Consider the following 12,402-nt stretch of genomic DNA (forward strand, 5'->3'; position numbering starts at 1 on the left):
TCATGATGATGGTCATGGGGATGGTCAAAGGGCAGGCTGGGCCTGGGGGTGGGGGTGGGGATGGGCTTGGGCCTGGGGGTGGGGGTATGTCATTTTTAACCGAATCCGAAACCCGACCTGAATAATAAGTATTGACCTGAACTCGAAAGTACCCCTACTCATGAAACCCGAGCCCGAATACAACCCCAACTAATACAAGTCGAGTATCGATTACTTTTTAATAGGTTTCGGGTAAACCCGAATAACCCGTTTGACTAAGTATTCTATTCAAGTATTTTATCACATGTCTTCTATTATTCAATGAATATAGCTGCCTACCCAGTTCCTTTTTTAAGTAGCCTATTCCATTCCGATTCCAACACCACCTATCGATCACTATTTCAACATTCATTAATCTAGAGATTAGATATGACTATTCTATCAATCGATCGGTTTTTCAAGCTCATACGGTAAATTTGGGCTCCAAATCACCGTCAAAACCAGGGTTCGTGTTTGAGAGTAAATCCTTGCAGGTATGCATCTGCTCTCAGTTACGCCTAAATACGAATGTATGTGGATTCATTTCACTTGATGTTGATTCTATGCTTTACTTAATATTGTGATTTCAGCTCATTCATAGCATTAGATTATTATTAGATTAATATTTGCAATTGCAATCAAAGGACCTCATGGTACCAGAGTGTTAGGATTCATGTATGATAAAACTGAAACTTTGAAAACATGCCAAACAAGAGCCTATAACCAATATAAGATATTTCTACAATCACAGTAACAATTAAACTTAAAAGACGAAAACAAAACGAATATCGGTAAAAACATCGCTACAAGGTAACTACTAAAAACTCAACACTAATAAACTCAAGCTCAACTTTATATTTTTATGTCCCTCAATTACACCACCTTCAAATTAGATGTTCACCCCCTTCTACGTTTTCCATCCACACCTATCTACAATTAAAAAAAATAAAAAATAAAAACTCTTTATTTATACATTTTTACCCCAAAAATGAGCCGCAACTCGAGTCGGGTGACTCGGGTCGGCCCAAAACCAATTTGTTCACTTTTTTTATTTTTTGTATGTTCATGATATTTTAAAAAACAATATTAATGAAAAAAACCAATTAAGAAGATTCAATGATTTACCAAACAAATGCGTTTAGGCGGAAGGTTTTTCGGTGTTATCCGGGGCCCACTCTTCATCGGCCTCGTGACCATTAACAAGTACAGCACCATCTGAAGAATCATTATCTTTAGCAGCATCGTCTACCTCTTTGACTGCTGTTTGACCCGCCTCTTCTTCACCGTCAACGAATTCGCCTTCCTTATCACTCTGTTCTACATCCTGTGTCATTAGATGAAATTGTTGCGGTTAGAAAACACAAAAGTGAGAAGTCGTCAATAAATGAGAAACCGCACCTCGTGATCCAATTCTCCGTTTTCATGTGGTTCTTCCTCGAGATCCAGCTGCATGTTTTTGAAAGTTTCGACTAAGGTGATATGTGGTCTATTAACATGGTTCACATATTCTGATGCTGGAGGATAATGGCCCCTACACAAAAAAATTATTAATGTCAAAAGCCATTTCATTAATTAATTATTAATTAAATATTACATGAGAAACCTAAAAGAAATATTCAATAATCAAATGCAACCTTGTTTCTGCAGCATGTGCTTCAACTTCAACTGCAAGTTGCCAATCCTCAAACATGTTCGGGTACTCGTCAGGATCTGCTAGAGATTCTGCAGCCTTCTGGTTAACCTGTAGTTAAATCATGTAACTTTATATATGCAGAACTGGCAAATAAATAGTGGGAATAATAAAGAAAAATTAAAAATTGAAACTAACCTTGTTAAGGTCTTTTCTCCAAAGGGCGACTATTTCTGAAACTTTGCTTGGAAGATAAGAACGAGCCATCAAAGCAGCTTCGGGAATCCTATTGCTGTAGTCGAGAGTAACTTCAGAGATGGTATTTTTATTATATGTGTAAGAAATATAAGGACGGACTAACCTGTCAACCAATAACTGTAGGCAGTCTTCTAATTTACCCAACATGAATAAACAAGCGAATGCAACATTATTCTTTCCGTTCTCTTTTGCAAGAGATGCAAGTTTTGAAAGTTCTTCAGCGTCTCCTAATGAAGAATAAAGGAGTAGCAAACCACTCAAATCATTTGCGTGTTTCAAACACTCCTCAGCCATGTCCAACTGCAATATGATAGTTATTGTCATCAATAGTCAGATAGGATAAACATTAAGTTGTGAACCAATTTATATGGCCTCTTCATGATGAGAATAATTAATATTCCATTAAAACAAAAAAAAAAGTATACCATTCCACTAGACATAGCCAGTTCACCCAACTGCTTCCATTTTGACTCGCTTTGAGCTACCAGCGCGATATCCTGTATAAAATAGAACAAAAGTTCATCTCAAGATCACAAATTAACCAAGATTCTTTTTCTCTAACCAGTCTAAATTTTAGGTGTGAGACACAACCACAAAACTACATGAAAAGAATCCGGGTTTGGGTTGGTGTATATAATGTGTTTAAAAACTGGTCGTGTTCAGGTTGATATGTTTAACCTGTATAGCTAAACAAATTAAGCAGGTCCCGCCCACTAGCCTGTTTATAACCCATTTACAACTTGATTACTACCCGCCAACCCATTTGGCATGCTAACCATGGGTTAAACGGGTCGTGTTCGGGTTACACGATTTTAAGTGTGTAGGGTTAGGGTTGATGCTTTTACACGAATATATATAAGGACCATGTTCGGTTTAAATGTTTCAGCGTGTTAACCCACGGCCCAACTGACACCCCTACTAAATATAGCATTTCTAGTTAGCAGAAAGTGAGCTAAATCACCTTTGCGATCTCTAGTTTACCAAGCTGAATGGCCAGCTCAAATCTATAGTCAGGATCTGTAGAAACTTCCAATGCCTCTTCAGTCATCCCTCGTGATTCCAGAAAACGAGCAACACTGTAATAGAAGCCATACATTTTATCAAGTTCCAACTATACTATAAAAGAACATTGATGATTCTATGTTCAGAGTTTGCAAATAGACAAATGTACAAACGAAAAAAAAGAATATTAAAAGAACAAAATATTTGAACTCTACCTATTATGATGTTCCTTTGGAATTGATGGCAAAAGTGCACTTGCTCGTTCAAGTTCTCCGCGCATCACAAGTGTCTTGTACTCGATCAAGGTGAGAAGCAAGGTGTATCCAATGACACTAAAATGTGAATAAAGATAAACAGGGTCAATAATGAGCTAACGGTGCTTAAGTTATTGTATCTGCTAAGATAACACTCACTTAAACTCTTTGTCAATGAGATAAACTCTGCTCTGATTAGCTAAATATCCTAGAAGATACATTGGTCTATCCAGATGAAACATTGTAGTTACCTGAAAAAATCAATCCATTTGATGATTTAATAAATTAAACAAACATGAGTAAATAAGATTACTGTGACAAGTAATAATGGACCATTACCTCGCCACCCACACAATAATTAAGCCTCCATGAAGAATTATTGTAAATAAAACAGTCACCAACCCATAATCCAGTTCTAACTCTTTCGCTAACATCATAGAGAGGTTCAAACGAATCCTCGATACCTTGCTCATCAACACCTTTTCCGCTATCTAGATGAGCAGCCACTACATCACGCTGCAAAACAATTTTAATATATTACATTAGTCACAACTTTTCAAAAATACCTGAGTAAAAAGTACACAAAATAAGCTGCTTTTATCTTACATTGTACTTTAGTATGTAGAATGATGAATCACTGGCAATTGTTACCAGGTCACCACTATCAGCCCAGTAAAGATTCTGAAAAGGGGATGAAAATCATGAAGTGGATTATTAACTGAAGCTAGTATGGTATGTTATGATTGACGAAGATGAAGATAAGTATTGTTTACTTTAACATTGACATCAATCCGTTGAATCAATCTACACTCAGCCCAGTCATAGAAGCATATAAAATCATTTGAGCACATAGCTAGCAAAGAACCTCCAAATATTCGTTCAGCTGAGAATGTTGGCCGGATACTTTTCTTTTCCTGATTAAATACATCAAAAACATAAATTGTGATCAAGATTAGTAACTAACAGTTACACTGTCCAGCCACATCATGCATCAGAAATGTAAGCAATAATTTTGGAGTGAAGGTTGTACTAATTTATTTGGTATATTCTGAAAAACATATGCAAAAATGTAAGAAAAACATTAAATTGTTGGTCTAGTAATGAGATGTTATATGTACCTGAAAAGATTTGTTGAAAATTTTAATCTTAGATGTACTTTCCCTAACAGCATATTCACCATCAGATGACCAAACAATCTCTAAACCAGAGCCAAATGATCTATTTCTCCATGCTAAAGCAGTATATATAATGTATTCACCATCACCACATACAACCACAAACCTCCCATTTGGATTGTGCTTTAAGCTCTGCACAAAAGATCACAAGCAAGAAAACAATTTGTGTAAACTAGTGCAATTCAACTGAAAATGTTCAAAACTAAGTGTCAAGTGTTTGGGCTTTCAAAGTTTCCAAAATCTAGCACTACTCACTTGGGGGTAGAGATCACATGTTCCCAGCTCTTTAACTGCTAAAGGCAGCCTCTCTCCATCAGAAACCTGAAAAACAAAGGGATAAAAGATATGTAATGTCCACCTGGCAGAAACAGGGGAAAGGAAGAAACGACGATTTTATTTTATTTATCTTCAACAAGGCAAGGTGCGTGTGGGCCCAAACCTCATAATCAGCTCCAACACTCTTAATGTTAACAGTCTGGATTTCATTATGTTTAGCCCATATAATTTTTCCACTATTGTCCATGCTAGCAACAGGCTCTTCCCGCCCAATTTTCACCATTATTGTCCCTTCATCATATCCCATCACAATCCTGTAAAGAAAGTATTTAATCACAAACACATTGATGATAAACAATGAAGTACAGGAATATTGAGGTATGCGTAAGGTATTATCAGCAACTTTTAATATAACACTGGCATACTGCTAATATATGAGTTATATAACCTCAAAACAAACTTACCGTCGTGAACCTTTCATGCATCCAATAGCCCAAACCCTTTCAAGTCCATAGTTCAAGGTGTTCTCAAGTCTGCAAAAAAGGGGATTGTGTTCATAATAATGCAAATGATTTAAAAACAATGTCATCAAACAAAATGCAAAGAATCAAGGTAAACATTATAAAAAACAATTTCTAATACAATGTCAGACACAGGATATACCTGTAAGTGGTTGAATGCCATATACGTACAGTACCGTCTTCAGAGCCTGTAATTATAATTGGGAGCTCTGGATGGAAAGCAACAGCAGAAACATTGTGTGTATGACCTTCTAGAGTCATGACACAGGCTTTAGTTTGATAATCCCATACCTGTTTCAAATTATTTATAACATAAGGATAAGAAGCATACTACTGAAATCTATAAACATAACTGGTGTAAAAGTAGAAGTCCACAGACCTTAGCAGTGTGATCATCAGATCCAGTAATAAGAAAAGGTTTATCCCCACCAGTGAAGTAATCCACACAATTCACTCCTTTGGAATGGGCATCCAGTGTGAAGTTAGGATCAGGTGAACCAAGATTCCAGATCTAAATATAAAAGATAATAATAAGCAAATAATAAACTAATATTGTAGAATGTAACTGATCGGTGTCAGTTACTAGCGAGGGGACATGTGTAAGATAACCTTTATAGTGCGATCAAGTGATGCACTTGCGAAAGTATTGGTGTCTTTAGGATTAAATGTCACTTGCATAACATAGTGAGAATGACCCTCGAAGATTTGAGTGCAGTACCAACTTTTCTCCCAATCCCAAAGCTTTATAAGCATGTCATCAGATGATGATAATATGTATGGTAGTGTAGGGGTGAACCGCCACACACCGGATATAATCAGTATGTGCTTCATATACTTTGACTTTATCCATTGTGTTGTAGTTGTATACTCGGATAAACATATCATCTGCACCAGCAACAACCCACTGCTTGCGTGCTACGAACTTTGCTGATCTGACTGCAAAATAATATTGGGTTTCCCATAAGACTAAAGCCATGCATAATAACACAATAAAAAATAAAGTCTGATAGTAGACCTGGTAGCTCGGTAACCTCAAATGATTTAACCATAACCTGCAATTAATAAATTACAAGGCGTGTGTCAGTCACTGACTGAATATAAGAATATAGAGGTATTTAAGTAATGCCTATGTGTAACACCCCAACCCGGAGCAGGCTGACGTGTCACTATTACAGATATCATAGACCAAACAAAAACCATTTAAATGAAATGAAAAGAATCCCATGGCAACCAAAAGAGTTAAAAACACTGAAAGAAATTCTAAGTCAAATTTATTAAATGCTTAAATAAAAGAAAATTAAATCAATTCCTTATTCTTGAGCTTTATTTTACTCTCATCACTGATCTCCCCGATTTCCCGAATTACCTGTTAGCAAATAAGACAGACACAAACAAGAAAACACGGCTGAGCCAAAAATTGCCCAGTAACGGAGAGAACAATAGTACAGGTAAAGGCATACATAAGACAAAACACATACTGAAATAAAACTGAAACTATTGCGGATATAAAACCACGTTTTAGACCGAACTATAATTAGATGCGAAACATAATCCGATACACGATCGGGACGAAATCTGAATATACTCAAATTTAACCAAATGCGTATACACATATCAAAACGGACCAGAAATATAGCGAAACAAAATATAATTACTAAAATACACGACGATGATGTTAAAATAAATAGGTCGTGTAATACGGAAGCACCCAGAGCCTAAACAGAGGGGTACACAGCTAGCTAGTCCATGCACCAAGGAGACGGTGTGGGTGGCGTGCACACATTGTTCCATCTCAAACAGAAGTCAGGAGTCAGGAGTCAGGAGTCGGAGCTAAGATCGATCTATACGCCTCTAGGGGCCAGAGTGCTATACAAGCACAAGCTAGAGACGCCGTGAACTTTGATTACGAACTGTCACGATAAGTGCCATGTCGTTGACGCCCCAACGACAAGTCAGAAATGCTCGGGTAACAGAGTACTGAACTAAAGTCGTATAACTAAAAGATATTTAAACAGGAACATGCAATAATGAATTCAAAATATATATAACCTATTGCATGCTATAAAATTAATATAACCATATCATACGAATAAACCGAACTAGATAACAAAAATCCGCACTACGAAGTGACGGACATCGAATATAAAATGGACTAGAACCAATACTATGAGTGAAGAAAAACAGAATCCGTACTACAAAGTAACGGAATATAAATAGTACTAAAAGTAACAAAAACGGAAACCGTACTACGAAGTTACGAATTATAAATTAATACTGAGAGGACAAAAACAGAAACCGTACACTACGAGAACGGTGAAAACAATATAAAGCTAAAAGAAGAGAAACCGGAATCCGTACCTTTTAAGCGAAATAGCGGTAACCATAAGCTTGAATTATATGTCGCGGGGACCTATAATATTATTGTAATTTAGTTTATGCTTTGATATCCATGTACACTTTATTTATTTGGTAATGTTCTCTGTATACGTATATAATTGTCTTATTATAATTACTATTTCCCCAATTTCATTAATATATACTACATACTTTAGTAGTTATTTCATATTCATAAAACTGTTTACGTTGAATTCCAATTATATATATTAGTACTAAAACTCATTATACAAGCTTCTCAACATAACTTAAATAGGTAATTCCACTTTTATTAATATAATTTAATATTGGCTTTGGATTCATAAACAGTAAATAAAAAAATAAAAGCAACATATTAAAGTTGGCATTCTTATTTCAGACTTCAGATTTGGTTTCGAACATATATATATCTTAAAACATATGTTTTGTTTTTTGTTCTTTAAACCCGTTAGCCAAGAGTTGTTAAGCCGACCCTTTGTTAACTGATATAACGAAACAATTATAGATCGATATGGGTTTACCTTCTACGGCGATTCAGTTGGAAGGTCGACTCGAGATGGTGATAGCGTCGGTGATTCCCGGCAACAACAGGTTACGGTAGCGGCGAAGACCTCACGTGTACGAGCAGGGAGTGCAAGCGAGCGGTGGTTGCCTGGCTACCAGCAGCGTCAGCGAGAACCCGCGTAGAGGTGGCTGCGGTGTCAGCGGTTTCTCCGGCTAGTTGCAGGGCGGCGGCGGCGTATTCCAGCACTCACGTCCGTTGTCGGTGGCGTAACTCGAATGGACAGGAACGACTATGTTGGTGATTTATGTCCAACACTAAAACGTATGTGGCGGTGATGGTTGCCTCAAGCTACAATCGTTAGCGAAGGCGACGGTTTTCTGGCGATTCGTAGGGGCAGTGGTGATGGCGAAACGGTAGGGAAAAGTAGAGACTTTAAGGTTTGATATAAGAAATCTTCATGTTATCACGTATACTTATACGAGTTGATCCGCAAAATTTGCGATAATATCTATTAGTTAGCAATATCTAATATTTAGTTGATCACCTTTCGCCGGAAAGTCGGCTGCCAAGTGTTATAGTTCATGTATTCTTCAAATTGAGGTTTCATGAAAGGGCAATAATGGTCCTTCCATTAATTTAAACATTTACACTTCCAACCTTTAAGTTTAGAAATCATTTTAAACAACCCTAATCTTGTCGTTATTAAAATCTTTTCCTTATTAGCTAGCAAAATACATTTATATTTAAAATCTTCGATTTTTCTTCGTTAACGTTTTATCTATCCTACCAGTTATTAACCCTTACAATATCCGACTTATTAATTCGACAATTGATATTTTTTTGGTTTTCGGTTTTCGTATGTTACACTATGGATGTAAGAGAGAAGGTCAATTGATGTATACTTGTCTCCACAAGGGAAACTTAAGCAACAACCAATACTCTGAAACGTGAATATATTTATCTTTTATCAATCCAAAACTTTAAACCTTTAAGATGTGTGTTATAAAGTAAGGGAATAGTAATAGTAACTAAACTTTGCTTCAAAGGAGTGCACATGGCATTGTGTGCGGTTTAGATATAACTTAACAAACCCTATTGGTTCAAAGAGAAAAGGAATATACAGGCGGAATTAAGTGTCTGCATACGATACATTTATTTTTAATTCATGCAACAGAATATGAGAGTAATAGTGCCATACAAATGATGAAATGATCATCCATGTTCTTACAAAAATTTCCTGGTGTGATTTCACCTATAGTTGTTCTGTGCTTTATGATATGGAAGGAACACTGCAAGTTGTAGACATGACCTAATGATGCAGCGTGGTGATAAAGTTTGGAAGTCAAACACGTTGATTCTAAGAATACCCGTGAAGTACTTCCCAAACTCAAAAAAAGACGTAGATCGTAAATAAGATAAATAATTGAACCTGTTGATTCACACGAATACCAGGATCAATTCTTCCAACTATCGTTGATTCATAAAGAATACCGACAATCAGGTCCTTCGCACACTAACACACACTGTGATAGAGAGGAAATGATTTTTTATATTTTCCAAAACTTATTTCTTTACATCACAAAATCTCAACTATTTAAAAGAAATAGAAAACTATTGGGCTTCTAACAATTAAACCAAAAGACATGAAATATTAATTATAAACTCTTGTAATTCCATAACTCATGTCGTCATTAATTGGTAAACTTTTGATCTCCCCACATCACCTAATTTCCTTATGCAAACTTTGTTCATAATTCCATATAGCATGGTAATTAATTAATTAATTAATCAATCAATGAGAAGATAAAAAACTTAACATCTTAACCCTTATGCAGTATTTATTTCCTGCTTAATAACTATTTATACTATCTAAAATTATACTATCAAATACCTATGAAGTATTATTAGGTTGCATGAAGTTGGATGACAAAAATTATATTATCTTATACATGGTAAATAATGTTTGGCATTAGCTACTACCTCTCAAGTTTTATTAGATTGCATGAAGTTCGATGACAAAAATTATATTATCTTATACCAGGTATATAACTTTTGGCAATAGCTACTACCTCTCAAGTATTGTTAGGTTGCATGAAGTTGGATGACATGTATTCCTTGGTTATTAATCTAGAAATAACTATTAGTGTGACAATTTAGAAGGCTACTAAAATCATATCAAAACTTATATATGTGCAGTTACTTAACAATTTAACTGCATGACTACAAAAATGCCTACCATGACCTCTTCTATGCATGACAACTGCACCAACTCCCTTCACAACAAGATAGAACTAGCATTCTAGACTTATAAAAATACCCTAAATTTTTCTACTAAACCATTGAAGCCACCATAAGAAGAAATATGCATGCATGTTTACTTTAGAAGTGCCAACTGTGTCCCATAAATGAATATCTGTCATACCCTAAAGCTGCCTAAACCTTGCTAAACCGGCCTCAAAAGTCATACCTGAGTCTGATAATCCCATATGCAGACCGTCCCAGAATACAAACTTGCTAGAATCCTGTAAAAAACAAAAGCACCATTACAGCTATTAGTTCACAGAAGCTACCAATCACTAACTGACAATGCACGTCCATTCATAATATAAAAATACAATAGTCACGACGTGAATTCAGATACAACGAGTAAGAACTAAAGAGTATAACATTTACCATGGCTCCGTCGGATGCAGATCCACAGATTTTACTCTTTCTGATCTTTGAGCAAGTTTCCTCTGCCAAATACACTCATAATTAGATTAACAACAGAGAATTATAACCTTTTACAGAATGTGCTAGGATCAAATACAAACAAATCTTAACGTGAAAAATGTACAAATAACTAGAGTAATTATTAGTACAGTTTTAAACTAGATTGATTATTAGTACAATTTCCTTAGCCAGATATACTCATAATTAGCATAACAAGTTAACAATTGAGAATTATAAATATTTATTTAATCTGTTAGGACCAAATACAACCAATTCTTAACGTGAGAATTGAACAAATAACTAGAGTAATTGTTTTAGGATCAAATACAAACAGCTCTTATCCAGATTCCAGAGAAGTGTACAATTAACTAACTACCATAATTATTATTACTCTTCACTAATTATCATTATTACTCTACACTTGCGTGCTTATTATTACTCCACTTCATTTTGTGTAGTGTACTAGTGTACTTACTCTATTCTAGAACTGTGGATTATTACTAATAATTACTAATTACTCTAGCTATCTGTACACGTTTAGTAGGTTAATTTCATTTGTACCATATCCTAATAACAAAAATAGCATTGAGTAGATTCAATATGAGCAACAACAATAACAGTACCTTGATCTCGAGTCTGAGAGGCTGCACCAAATCGCATCACAATATACAAAACAAACATAAAACAAAGTATCAGTCAGTTAGCACACCAGATCCAATCCAATCGAATAATAATATTAATAATAATAATGTGATTCAACAATTAAACCGGATCCAAATCGGAATCAAGTAGAACAGAATTGAATTGTGAGCTCACTCACCATGACTAAATTACGCGCGTTGATCGAGATTGGAACCCTAGGAGATCCGATTAGACGATCCGAATCTGAAGTACAATCCGATTCGAGCGATTTGTTGAGGTTTTAGGGATTAACAATTGAGATCAAATCGCGTAACGGTGCCTCTGTGAATTGGATGAAGAAGAAGAAGAAGAAGAAGATATTAATTACAGACGCAAGTGTGTGTGTATTTGTTTTGTTTTGTTTACTGCACTACGGTATGCATGTTGCAACGACTAAACATTTCGGGTAATTTTTATAAAAGCTCGATAGACTTGGTACGATATTCGGTCCCAAGTTTTTCATAAATTTGATACTGGTAGCGTACCGAATTTATCTCTATATTAGACGTCTAAACGTTGGTATCCTGATAACATCAACTAAGTGGGTAAGAAAGCGCTACATGTCACCGCTATGGAGACATGATTTAGGAGATAAGCAAATACATTCAATTGATGTGATTTTAGTTTTATTTTAGCGACTGGGCCCTCGAGGTAAGTCATGTTGTCTAATAGAGGTGTGATCCTAACCGTTTAACCGAGCTGATAGTTGTAAGCCAATATAGTAGAAAACCAATATTAACCATGGCTTAGGGACCGGTTAGAGATTTTCACATAGGAACATGTTAACCAAACATAGGTTATTAAGGTTAGGGTGACAAGGTTAATTACAATAGGTTATTATCCATTAACCGGTTAATAACCAAACCGAGTCAATTACATAAGTTGAAAGATTTTTCTTCAAAAACCGGCTATTCAGATTAACTAGTTTTGACTGTTTGACCAAGAACAGTTCGATCAATATCCGATAGTTCATATACCACCGGTATTTTGCACCTCT

The 12,402-nt window shown here is 35.6% G+C and overlaps 1 pseudogene across 1 annotated transcript; it reads right to left on the reverse strand.

Moving 5' to 3' along the window:
- Window positions 1-1,077: 1,077 nt before the first annotated feature.
- On the reverse strand, window positions 1,078-11,763 carry LOC143565284 (coatomer subunit beta'-2-like; annotated as a pseudogene). The gene is made up of 24 exons (XR_013141034.1): window positions 11,545-11,763; window positions 11,348-11,368; window positions 10,686-10,747; window positions 10,480-10,534; window positions 6,150-6,186; window positions 5,744-6,070; window positions 5,514-5,645; window positions 5,277-5,425; window positions 5,078-5,146; window positions 4,777-4,927; window positions 4,593-4,658; window positions 4,281-4,469; window positions 3,936-4,076; window positions 3,769-3,843; window positions 3,502-3,678; window positions 3,322-3,413; window positions 3,124-3,240; window positions 2,868-2,982; window positions 2,332-2,403; window positions 2,010-2,206; window positions 1,847-1,940; window positions 1,653-1,759; window positions 1,417-1,549; window positions 1,078-1,342 (listed from the first exon to the last, which is right to left on the reverse strand). The product of XR_013141034.1 is annotated as a coatomer subunit beta'-2-like (transcript).
- Window positions 11,764-12,402: the final 639 nt, after the last annotated feature.

This window comes from Bidens hawaiensis, unplaced genomic scaffold (genome assembly GCF_021521415.1).
Source record: "Bidens hawaiensis isolate Kalapana, Puna unplaced genomic scaffold, B.hawaiensis_p1.1 tig00022311_1, whole genome shotgun sequence".
NCBI classification, from domain to species: Eukaryota; Viridiplantae; Streptophyta; class Magnoliopsida; order Asterales; family Asteraceae; genus Bidens; species Bidens hawaiensis.